This window comes from Helianthus annuus, chromosome 17 (genome assembly GCF_002127325.2).
Source record: "Helianthus annuus cultivar XRQ/B chromosome 17, HanXRQr2.0-SUNRISE, whole genome shotgun sequence".
NCBI classification, from domain to species: Eukaryota; Viridiplantae; Streptophyta; class Magnoliopsida; order Asterales; family Asteraceae; genus Helianthus; species Helianthus annuus.
In genome coordinates this window covers 150,767,792-150,778,681 of record NC_035449.2, presented here as the reverse complement: position 1 = coordinate 150,778,681, position 10,890 = coordinate 150,767,792, and the positions used below count along the sequence as shown (strand labels likewise).

Below are 10,890 nucleotides of genomic sequence, written 5' to 3'. Positions count from 1 at the left end.
TTCGTCAACCTTATGGGCGCCCGGGGCAATAGATTTTGTGCCTCGGGGAGTGTGCCACTGAAAATTGTTTTGAGCAATTTCCTCAATTTGATTATAAATTTCATTTGGGCGACGATTACTAGAAGTACCCCGGAGCTAGAGTCAAGTGTTTGTCTTGTGTGTGGCAACAACCCATTATAGAAAGTGGATACTTGTTGCCATACCGCAAGACCATGATGAGGGCACTTTCTTAGTAGCTCCTTGAACCTTTCCCAAGTTTCATACAAGGATTCCCCGTCCTCTTGTGAGTATGTATTAATTCCAGTCATTAATCTAGCCGTTTTAGAAGGAGGGAAATACTTATACAAAAACTTTTGGGCTAGTTCATCCCAAGTGTTTACCGAACCAACTGGGAGGGTGTTAAGCCAAGCATTAGCTCGGTCTTTCAATGAAAATGGGAACATTCGGAAGCGGATGGCGTCATTCATGCACTCCGTAGGAAGTTCAGGTGCGGCGCCTGGGTTCCAAGTCCTACGATAAAAACAAAAAGATTGTTGGTCAGAAGTTTCACCACGACCCGGTGATCAGCTGAACACGGCCCCGTGGTCGGAGTTACAGTGATTTTTTTCTGGATCCCTGTTACTGGGGAGTTCAACACGACCCCGTGCTGCACCAACACGGCCCCATGCTCAGCTCTCTGTAACTTGGAAAATAAAAACTGCCAGTAAGGATGCTGGGCACGGCCTGTGTCCGACCAGGCATGGCCACGTGCTGCAGTCTGCAGAAGCTGAAAATTTAAGAAAAATCCTAAAAAAACAGAAAAATAAGAAAAACGATTAGGCCGTTGATTCCTAACTTTCTTAAAATCCTTGTGTCCCCGGCAACGGCACCAAAAACTTCATGTGCGTAGTGTGTTATATGTTTTTATTAATATTTTAAGCCCTTTTTAATATTTTAGTCAAGTTTTAAATTTATAAACACGATATTCTACTAACACTAAACACACATATGGGCAAGTGCACCCATCGTGAGCGTAGTATAGCGTTGGTAAGATACCGAGGTCGTCCAAGGACACAAGAGCTTTTAGTACCGATTTATCCTCAACGTCTAATCAAATCAAAAATTTTAGAAAAGGTTTTAAACATGAAAATAAAAACTAAAAATGCTGAAAAATAAAATAAAATAAAAACAGACAGACAAGATGAATCACTTGGATCCGACTCGCCTTTAGTGTAACCTTTGATGATTTCCGCACTTTTGCACTTTTTAAGAGATTATCTTAGTTATAGTAGTAGGCCCCTCTTTTGAAGGTGACGTTACCCTCAACCCAGTGATTTGAGTCAGCAAGGATACAATCCCAAAAGGTCGGAATATTGGAAGATAATTAATTAAGTTATTAATGCATAATGTGGTACGCCCCTCTTTTGAAGGTGACGTTACCCTCGGCTAAGTGGTTTGAGTCAGCAGGGATACAATCCCAAGTAGCCGGGTTAATGTATTAATAGTAGTTTACATATGAGGGGATCAAGCCATTCGCACCCCCGCCATCCAATACCAGTGGGTATTGAAGGAGGTCCTAGTAAGCTTGACCCAGGTCCTTGCAGGATCTATACACTGAACAAGGCAAGAACCTTACCAAACCATTCCCTTAACCACCGACCAGGTAGCCAACATATCTCTATATAGACCGTAGAGATATGAATGGTGAAAATCTTTTATTTTATATAGACAGTAAAATAATGCCAAGACACCACGGTCAAATGATAAGAAAGTTTCACCTTCAACGTAAGAAACTAGTTATTAGAGTCATTAATACAAAACCAAATAAAAAGTGCGAAAAGTTTAAAAATCAAAAGTATTACACTAAATTCTTGTCTTCACCAAGGGATGTAAGAGACTTAGGTAAACGCGCTTTTGCTTGTCAAGAACTCTTACTATCAATCTTGGATCCCGAGACTACTACACACACTCTATGATGGATGATGGATGATGGTGGTGGATATGGGTTGTAGTGGTGGTGGAGTGTGGGTGAAGTGGGAGAGAGGTGGTTTGCCAAGGGATGCCTTTGAAGTGAACCAAGCACCCCTGTTTATAGCCTGCACATACGCCCGGACACGGCCCCGTGTCCATTGGGCACGGCCCCGTGTCCATTTGTTTTTGCTTGGGAAGATGCTGTCGAGGGGTCGGGCATCCCATGTTTATTCCTTTTCTTGTATTTATGTTAGATTTTGCTGCATATTTGTTCCTTTTGTTCATTTACGCTCATTTAGTCCTGAAAATACAAAAGGAAGAGAAAAGCACACTTTTTCCAACATTAGTACTAAAAATGGTTAGTTTTATGCCTCAATTGATGTAATTTATATGTTGCATTTTACACACATCAGGTATGTATATATATATATATATATATATATATATATATATATATATATATATATATAGGGGAGGGTTATCTTGAGAACGCTAAATATTGCGAGAACCGTGAGAACAAATGAAAAACCAATCAAAACCAATTTTTTTAATACAAAACTCATTGTAATTAAGATACAACATCAAAAAAATAATTTACAACATCAAATAATCCATTTCTCATTTCAAAATCACTCTTTTTAGATTTTTTACACATGTGCAAATATAACAGATTTACACATGTGTAAATAGCAAACTTACACATGTGTAAATTTTCTTTATTTACGAATTCACGTAAATTTAAACGTGTAAATTAAATTTCTAACATGGTATTCGAGTAATAATGATAAGTGTAGAAAAAATTTTTGAATTTGAATTGTTTTTGACCAAGTTCTTGCGGTTTTTTAATTTGTTCTCAAGGTTCTCACAAATATTTAGCGTTCTCATTTAAACCCTCCCCTATATATATATATATATATATATATATATATATATATATATATATATATATATATATATATATATAGGAGAAGGATCCGTTAGGAACCACCCTTTATTGCGAGAACCAATGTGAACACAACCAAAAAATACCTAAAAAATCTAATAAACACCCCAAATTTTTTTTTCTTTACTATATTTTTTGGAAAAATCGCTATATTTCGGCAATAATAAAAAAATTCAAAAAAAAAAATCGAGTAACAGTTATCCATGCACATGTGCATTTGTATCATTTCTTTGACAAATTCCGTAATTCATTACAAATATTAGACAATTGCACTTTCATTTACATTACCATTCATAATACACTACTTTTTACATTAACAATAATAGAAATGCACATGTGCATCTGCATGTATGAACTTGTTATAACATTAACAACACTAGAAATGCACATGTGCATCTATATATATAAACATGTTATAACGTGTTTTAGTACACCACGTTGAATACACATTCTCTTTCATCTATCATACCATCCATACTACACTACCATTACCTCCTATCATCCGTAATACAATACCATTGCTTTTTACCATCCATAATACAATATTATTACCAATATTTCACTTTATTATATGTACATCAACACCCTTTATACTATCCAAACAACATATTACATCATAAAGTGACAAATATAATCAAACCATCAACCACTAGATATAACTAACCAAAACACATGTATATGGGCCTACTTCATCATTTGAAATCACAAACGTTTTGTACCAAAACACCTTATTTCATGTTGATACATATAGATGCACATGTGCATTTCTAATATTGGTAATGTAAAAAGTAGTGTATTACATATGGTAGTGTAAATGAAAGTGCATTTTTCTACTACTGGTAATATATTATGGAATTTGTCCAAGAAATGATAGATATGCACATGTGCATCCATAACTGTTACTCGAAAAAAAAAACATTTTTTGTAACAAAATATAGCGATTTTTGTTAGAAGAATATTTAAAAAAAATTGTGGGTTTTTTGGATTTTTTTAGGTATTTTTTTGTGTTCACATTGGTTCTCACGGTTCTCGCAATAAGGGTGGTTCTCGAATGAACCTTACCCTATATATATATATATATATATATATATATATATATATATATATATAGAGAGAGAGAGAGAGAGAGAGACAGCGGTGGTGGATGGTGGTTTAAGGGGTGGGGATGGTGGTTGCAGTGGTGGATGGTGGTTGAGGTGGTGGTTAATGGTGGTAGAGAGAGGGATTGGTAGAGAGCCAGAGAGTTGTAGATAGAGATAGAGAGGGAGAGAGAGAGTGAAGAGTCTGATACGTAATTATATATATATATATATATATATATATAGTGAGAGAGAAAGAGAGAAAGAGAGAGGGTGTGGGGATCCTTCGGAAAGTGTGTTTTTCCTAGAAAGTGTAGGAAGCGATCTGTGCCATCAGATGTGCCATCAGATGAGTGTGTTTAATGGTTCAGATCATTTTGGTGGCATTTTGGTAAAATACGTGTCTTTAGAATAGGCTAATTTAATTGACTGAGGTAAATATGTCATTTAAGTTGTTTTAAATAAGGAAATAACTACCAATCATAAAACCACCTCCAAAAATGTCACATTTTTCTCTCTCTCTCTAATCCCTCACATTTGAAAACACCAAATCATACAAAAAATAACGATAAATCAGATCTAGATGTGTTCATAATAGTGTGTTTTAGCGATAAAACACAATGTGACGAACTAGTGACTGACTGCTAAAATACAACATCAAGAATGCCAACTGATAAAACACAACGTGAACCAGTAACTGATAAAACACAACATCAAGAATGCCAAAATCATATCAACCAGTAACTGATAAAACACATTGTGATGAAACAGTAACTGAAACCAGGAACTGCTAAAACACATTGTGATGAAACAGTAACTGAAACCGGTAACTGCTAAAACACATTGTGATGAAACCAGTAACTGATAAAACACAACATCAAGAATGCCAAAAATCATATTAACCAGTAACTGATAAAACACATTTTGATGAAACAGTAACTGAAACCAGTAACTGCTAAAACATATTGTGATGAACCCAGTAACTGATAAAACACAACGTGAAGAAACTGTTAATGATTTGAACTTCTTAATTTAAAGTAACTGCCATTTTGAAATCGTAATGATTTGAAATAGTCAAAGAGATATACGTTTCCATAAATATCTGGATAGTTAGTTTAGGATATATATAATATTCCAAAATTAAATTAATAATCAAATTACTATCATGCCCTTTTGAATAAAAAAAACTAAAAGCCACATGTCACCGCCCTATTGCTTCCTAGACTTTCTAGGAAACTTAAGCTTTCTAGCCAACTCCCACTATATATATATATATATATAGGGGTAGGGTTCCAGCGTGAAGCTAATCCCATGCGTGAACTGCGTGAACTAATCTGGACCATTGATTTCCTTTTTAGTTGTTAAGGGTATGATTGTAATTATATAAAAAATTAGACTTAAATCATTATTTTAATAATTGAATTAAGTTACATCTTTCCTATTTTAAATTTATTATCCACATTATCTTTTATTTCATTTTTATTTTTTAGATTTCACCACCAGAATTCGGATTATGATTTTTAAGATTCACATAACCTTCAGATTTCAACGGTATACACATGTGTACTTTGATATGAATTGAACAGTACACATGTGTACTCAGCATGGTACATATGTGTAATTAGCTACATAATACATACATATAAACAAAACTTGTAAACTATTTTATATTAAGCAAATAACAATTTCCATAATGTTTGCCAAACCAAAAAAAACATACAATTACAAGTTCCAGTTTCGTGAAAAAAATAAACGCAACATAATCGGAAAAATAAAAAAGACATAGTCTTTTACAACTATTCGCCGCGTTGTATGCTGAATCATCCTTATCGACCAAGCAAACAAACATACGTGAATCATCCTTATCGACCTCATACGTGAATCATCCTTATGGACCTTCCATCTCCACTTTCCTCGTTTACGACGTCTCCTATAATAACACAAAAAACTCAGCAATTAGTACTTTGCATAATTCACAAGTGTACATCAACAACTTTACATATTTAATACACAAAAAAAATATGAGATATCACAAAACATACGCTATACACATATGTACATCGCATTAAAATCAGAGCAAAATCAGAATACACATGTGTACATCGCATTAAAAACAGAGAAAAATCAGAATACACATGTGTACAACGCGTTAAAAACAGAGCAAAATCAAAAAAATTGAACAAAAAAACTGGGACATCACAAAAACAGACGCTATACACATGTGTACATCGCATAAAAACAGAACAAAATCAGAATACACATGTGTACATCGCATTACAAACAAAGCAAAATCAAAAAAAAAATTAACTCCAAAAAAAGCTAAACAACTTTCTGATATCATTTTCAAACTAATACAAATTAAACACATTCCTATTGATTCGAATGTCACCAAAACCCTAATTCCGTAAAACAAACTGAATCTAAAAGAAAAAAAGCAACGTATTACGCATCAGTTCAATACAGAAAACACTACAACGTGAATCGTAACAATAATATATACGATTACATCGAAACTAATTGGAATTAAAGAGTTCAAAATTGAATCATATATGGTCGGGATTTAAGAAAAACGGTGAAAAGTGTGAGAACGGTTATGGATCGTCCGATCAAAACAATCTATGACTAGATTGGCGCGGTGGCATTTTCGTAAATAACAACAATTTTATTAAGTGGACGCGCTTCATTAAGGGTAAAAAGGTATTTTACTGCTCAAATTCAAAACGCCATCTAAGATGATAACACGCCATTCAAAACAAATAAAACACCATTAATAAAAAAACGCCAAAGATTAGTGATAAAACGCATTGGAGATTACAAGAAGTGGAAATAGCACAGTCTGAAAATTCAATTATTAACATTTATTAGAAGAAATTCCCTCCTAAATTACGCGCCAAAACATCATTATATAAACGACGTTAAACATCGCTTCCATAATCACTTCAAATCCATCATTCTAAAAACATCTTTTAACGAAAAAACGCCAAGTTTACCCAAAACGCCAAAAATGGCAACCATCGTTTCATGGAGATACACTCTTAGAATCAGAAGATTCGTCATGCATTTTGACAACAGAAGGAGGGTGTATGTTAGGACAATCAAAGCAATTTTGAAGATGGAAGGAGAGGTACAGAGCGGTATGCTATCGCTTTGCATCGCGCTGGATAACGAATGTCATGAAACACATAAGCTTATGAAAACATTAACAAACAAATTTAGACCAAGCAAAGCAGATGGAAAAATGGACCCAGTCATAACTGATCGGAGTGTCGCGCTCCGGTCAAAGATAATATTTATATACCCTAATTTCCCTTAACAAATAGCTAGTGGTAGTGAGGGGTCGAACCACGAAGAGTATGTGGTTTGTGTACGGATTTGATTGAATTATGAAGTTGTCACAATTATGAAGATTACTAAGATATATTTTTGTGTTTTTGTTTGATTGGAATATGTGAAATAGAATTAGTAAAATGATTAATTAGATTCACTACTAGAGATTACTAAATGCGAGAATTGAAAATGATTGGTTGAACAATAATGGGAAAACAAGGTTCACACCCGGTTTCAACAATTGCAAGACTTAGGGTTACTATGTATTTTAATTAGTTTTACTTGAAATAGTTCATTAACAGGTCACAATCACAAAGCTTAGGTGTCAATCGCTATCAACGTCGTAAACAACGGACCATGATACACATCGTTACTTTGGACTAGCAAATCCTATCGAAAGACAAGGCATAAATACGTGTATTCATTTCACAAAGTCAATTTTAATCATTCACTCGACAGTTTGCAAATTCAATACCAACGTAGGACAATTGTCTAAGATTCAAATGCAATTCAAGTAGTCATAAAACAATTAACACACATAATAAACCCTAAACCTTACAAAAGTCTACACCGGGGTGAAACCTCCAAGGAATTAGCCGAGCATAATCGAAGAAACTTGATCACCGGATGTTGAAAGCTTGACTTGGATCATCGTGAAGCGTGAAGATGGATTGATGGATGGAGGTTAGGGTTTTAATTGAATGATGATGGTGAACGGATGCGTGGATTGGTGGATTGGGGAATTGGTGAAGCTAGGGTTTTTTTTTTTTTTTTTTTTTTTTTGAAATCAAGAAGATGATGATAAATTGTTCTTGATTCGGGTTGTAGAGAGGATGGATGGTGGAATGGTAGGTGAAGAATAATGATAGATGGCTCCCAAGATCAAGTTCAAACCTTCAAAATTAGTGTAACTCTCGAACCATTCATGACTCCCTTCTTTTGATTCGTTCAAAACCCCCAAAAACAATTTTCACGCGTCTGCAGAATAGAGGAGCCATCGCCGACGGCTTGATGCCCCGTCGGTGACAGTGCGTGGATTTCCATTTGGTGCCGACGGTCTACTTTGCTGCCTACGGGCTTTTTTTGGCGACGGAGAAATGCAATAACCGTCGGCGATGGTGCCCGGATGTTCCAACTCTTGTTTTTTCGCATTCCTTGCTCCCGGGTGACCCTTTTCGCTTCCCGGTGGTTCGTTTTTCATCCCGATGACCCGTAAAGCTCCCGAAAAGCTCCTTTAACTCCGTTAGACCTGCAAAATACATATCTAATCAAGAGTAGGCAATTCGAAACTAAAACTTGTGTAAAAACATCAAATTAAACAATTACAAGCACCGGTTTTCGACCACGTATCACATCCCCACAATTGTCTTTTGCTTGCCCTCAAGCAAATCTGTTTTTCACTTTCACGTGGGTCGAACAACGAATACACTCCCCATTCCCGAGACGAAGGTTAAGGTCCAATGTCATGCTAAAGTTCAAACTCTTTACAATTTTCAACGTATTTAATGGTAATGTGATTTATCCAATTTGCTAATATTTATTGTCACAACCCCCGATCCCTAGTTCAGGTAACAAAATGTATTGAAACGCGTTTCAGGTAACAAAATGTGAAAGCCAAATAGAAGCCAATTTGCTAATATTTATTGTCCAATTTGCTAACATTTATTGTCCAACTTTTTAAAACGCGTTTCAGGTAACAAAATGTGAAAGCCAAATAGAAGCCAGCTGGACAGCACTGAAGGCTTGGAAAAGTGGCAATAAAGTTACCTGAAAAGAAATAGATGTTTTTCTTAAATAAAATAGGGTGTACCCCTATGAAATTATATGTATTGAAAACTTAGGTTTTACCCATGTGTTTAATATTATAAAATGTGGTGGTTTACTCTGATAACATATTTCCTAACTACGGTCCTGATGAAAATTTCCGCTGCCAAATTGGATAAATAAACGTGATACCACCGAAACTGGCTCGCGGCCGCCCGTTCCCGGGAACTAGGGACCGGGGGTTGTGACAATAAATATTAGCCAATTTATAAGCCGAGTGAAGAGAACATTGTGAGGGATGTGCATGAATTGTTGGTTTCACGGGCGGGTTAATCTTGGGTAACCATTTGTGCAAATAAAATCACATTACCGTTAAATACGTTGAAAATTGTAAAGAGTTTGAACTTTAGCATGACATTGGACCTTAACCTTCGTCTCGGGAATGGGGAGCGTATTCGTTGTTCGACCCACGTGAAAGTGAAAAACAGATTTGCTTGAGGGCAAGCAAAAGACAAGTGTGGGGATGTGATACGTGGTCGAAAACCGGTGCTTGTAATTGTTTAATTTGATGTTTTTACACAAGTTTTAGTTTCGAATTGCCTACTCTTAATTAGATATGTATTTTGCAGGTCTAACGGAGTTAAAGGAGCTTTTCGGGAGCTTTACGGGTCATCGGGATGAAAAACGAACCACCGGGAAGCGAAAAGGGTCACCCAGGAGCAAGGAATGCGAAAAAACAAGAGTTGGAACATCCGGGCACCGTCGCCGACGATATTGCATTTCTCCGTCGCCAAAAAAAATCCCGTAGGCAGCAAAGTAGACCTTCGGCACCAAATGGAAATCCACGCACCGTCGCCGACGGGGCATCAAGCCGTCGGCGACGGCTCCTCTATTCTGCAGACGCGTGAAAATTGTTTTTGGGGGTTTTGAACGAATCAAAAGAAGGGAGTCATGAATGATTCGGGAGTTACACTAATTTTGAAGGTTTGAACTTGATCTTGGGAGCCATCTATCATTATTCTTCACCTACCATTCCACCATCCATCCTCTCTACAACCCGAATCAAGAACAATTTATCATCATCTTCTTGATTTCAAAAAAAAAAACCCTAGCTTCACCAATTCCCCAATCCACCAATCCACGCATCCATTCACCATCATCATTCAATTAAAACCCTAACCTCCATCCATCAATCCATCTTCACGCTTCACGATGATCCAAGTCAAGCTTTCAACATCCGATAATCAAGTTTCTTCAATTATGCTCGGCTAATTCCTTGGAGGTTTCACACCGGTGTAGACTTTTGTAAGGTTTAGGGTTTATTATGTGTGTTAATTGTTTTGTGACAACTTGAATTGCATTTGAATCTTAGACAATTGTCCAACGTCGGTATTGAATTTGCAAACTGTCGAGTGAATGATTAAATTTGACTTTGTGAAATGAATACACGTATTTATGCCTTGTCTTTCGATAGGATTTGCTAGTCCAAAGTAACGAAGTGTATCATGGTCCGTTGTTTACGACGTTGATAGCGATTGACACCTAAGCTTTGTGATTGTGACCCGTTAATGAACTATTTCAAGTAAAACTAATTAAAATACATAGTAACCCTAAGTCTTGCAATTGTTGAAACCGGGTGTGAACCTTGTTTTCCCATTATTGTTCAACCAATCATTTTCAATTCTTGCATTTAGTAATCTCTAGTAGTTAATCTAATTAATCATTTTACTAATTCTATTTCACATATTCCAATCAAACAAAAACACAAAAATATATCTTAGTAATCTTCATAATTGTGACAACTTCATAATTCAATCAAATCCGTAC

At 35.9% G+C, this 10,890-nt stretch overlaps 1 non-coding gene across 1 annotated transcript; it reads left to right on the top strand.

Moving 5' to 3' along the window:
- Positions 1-207: 207 nt before the first annotated feature.
- On the top strand, positions 208-314 carry LOC118489400. The gene has a single exon (XR_004887419.1). It is a non-coding gene; the product is annotated as a small nucleolar RNA R71 (small nucleolar RNA).
- The last annotated feature ends 10,576 nt before the right edge of the window (positions 315-10,890 follow it).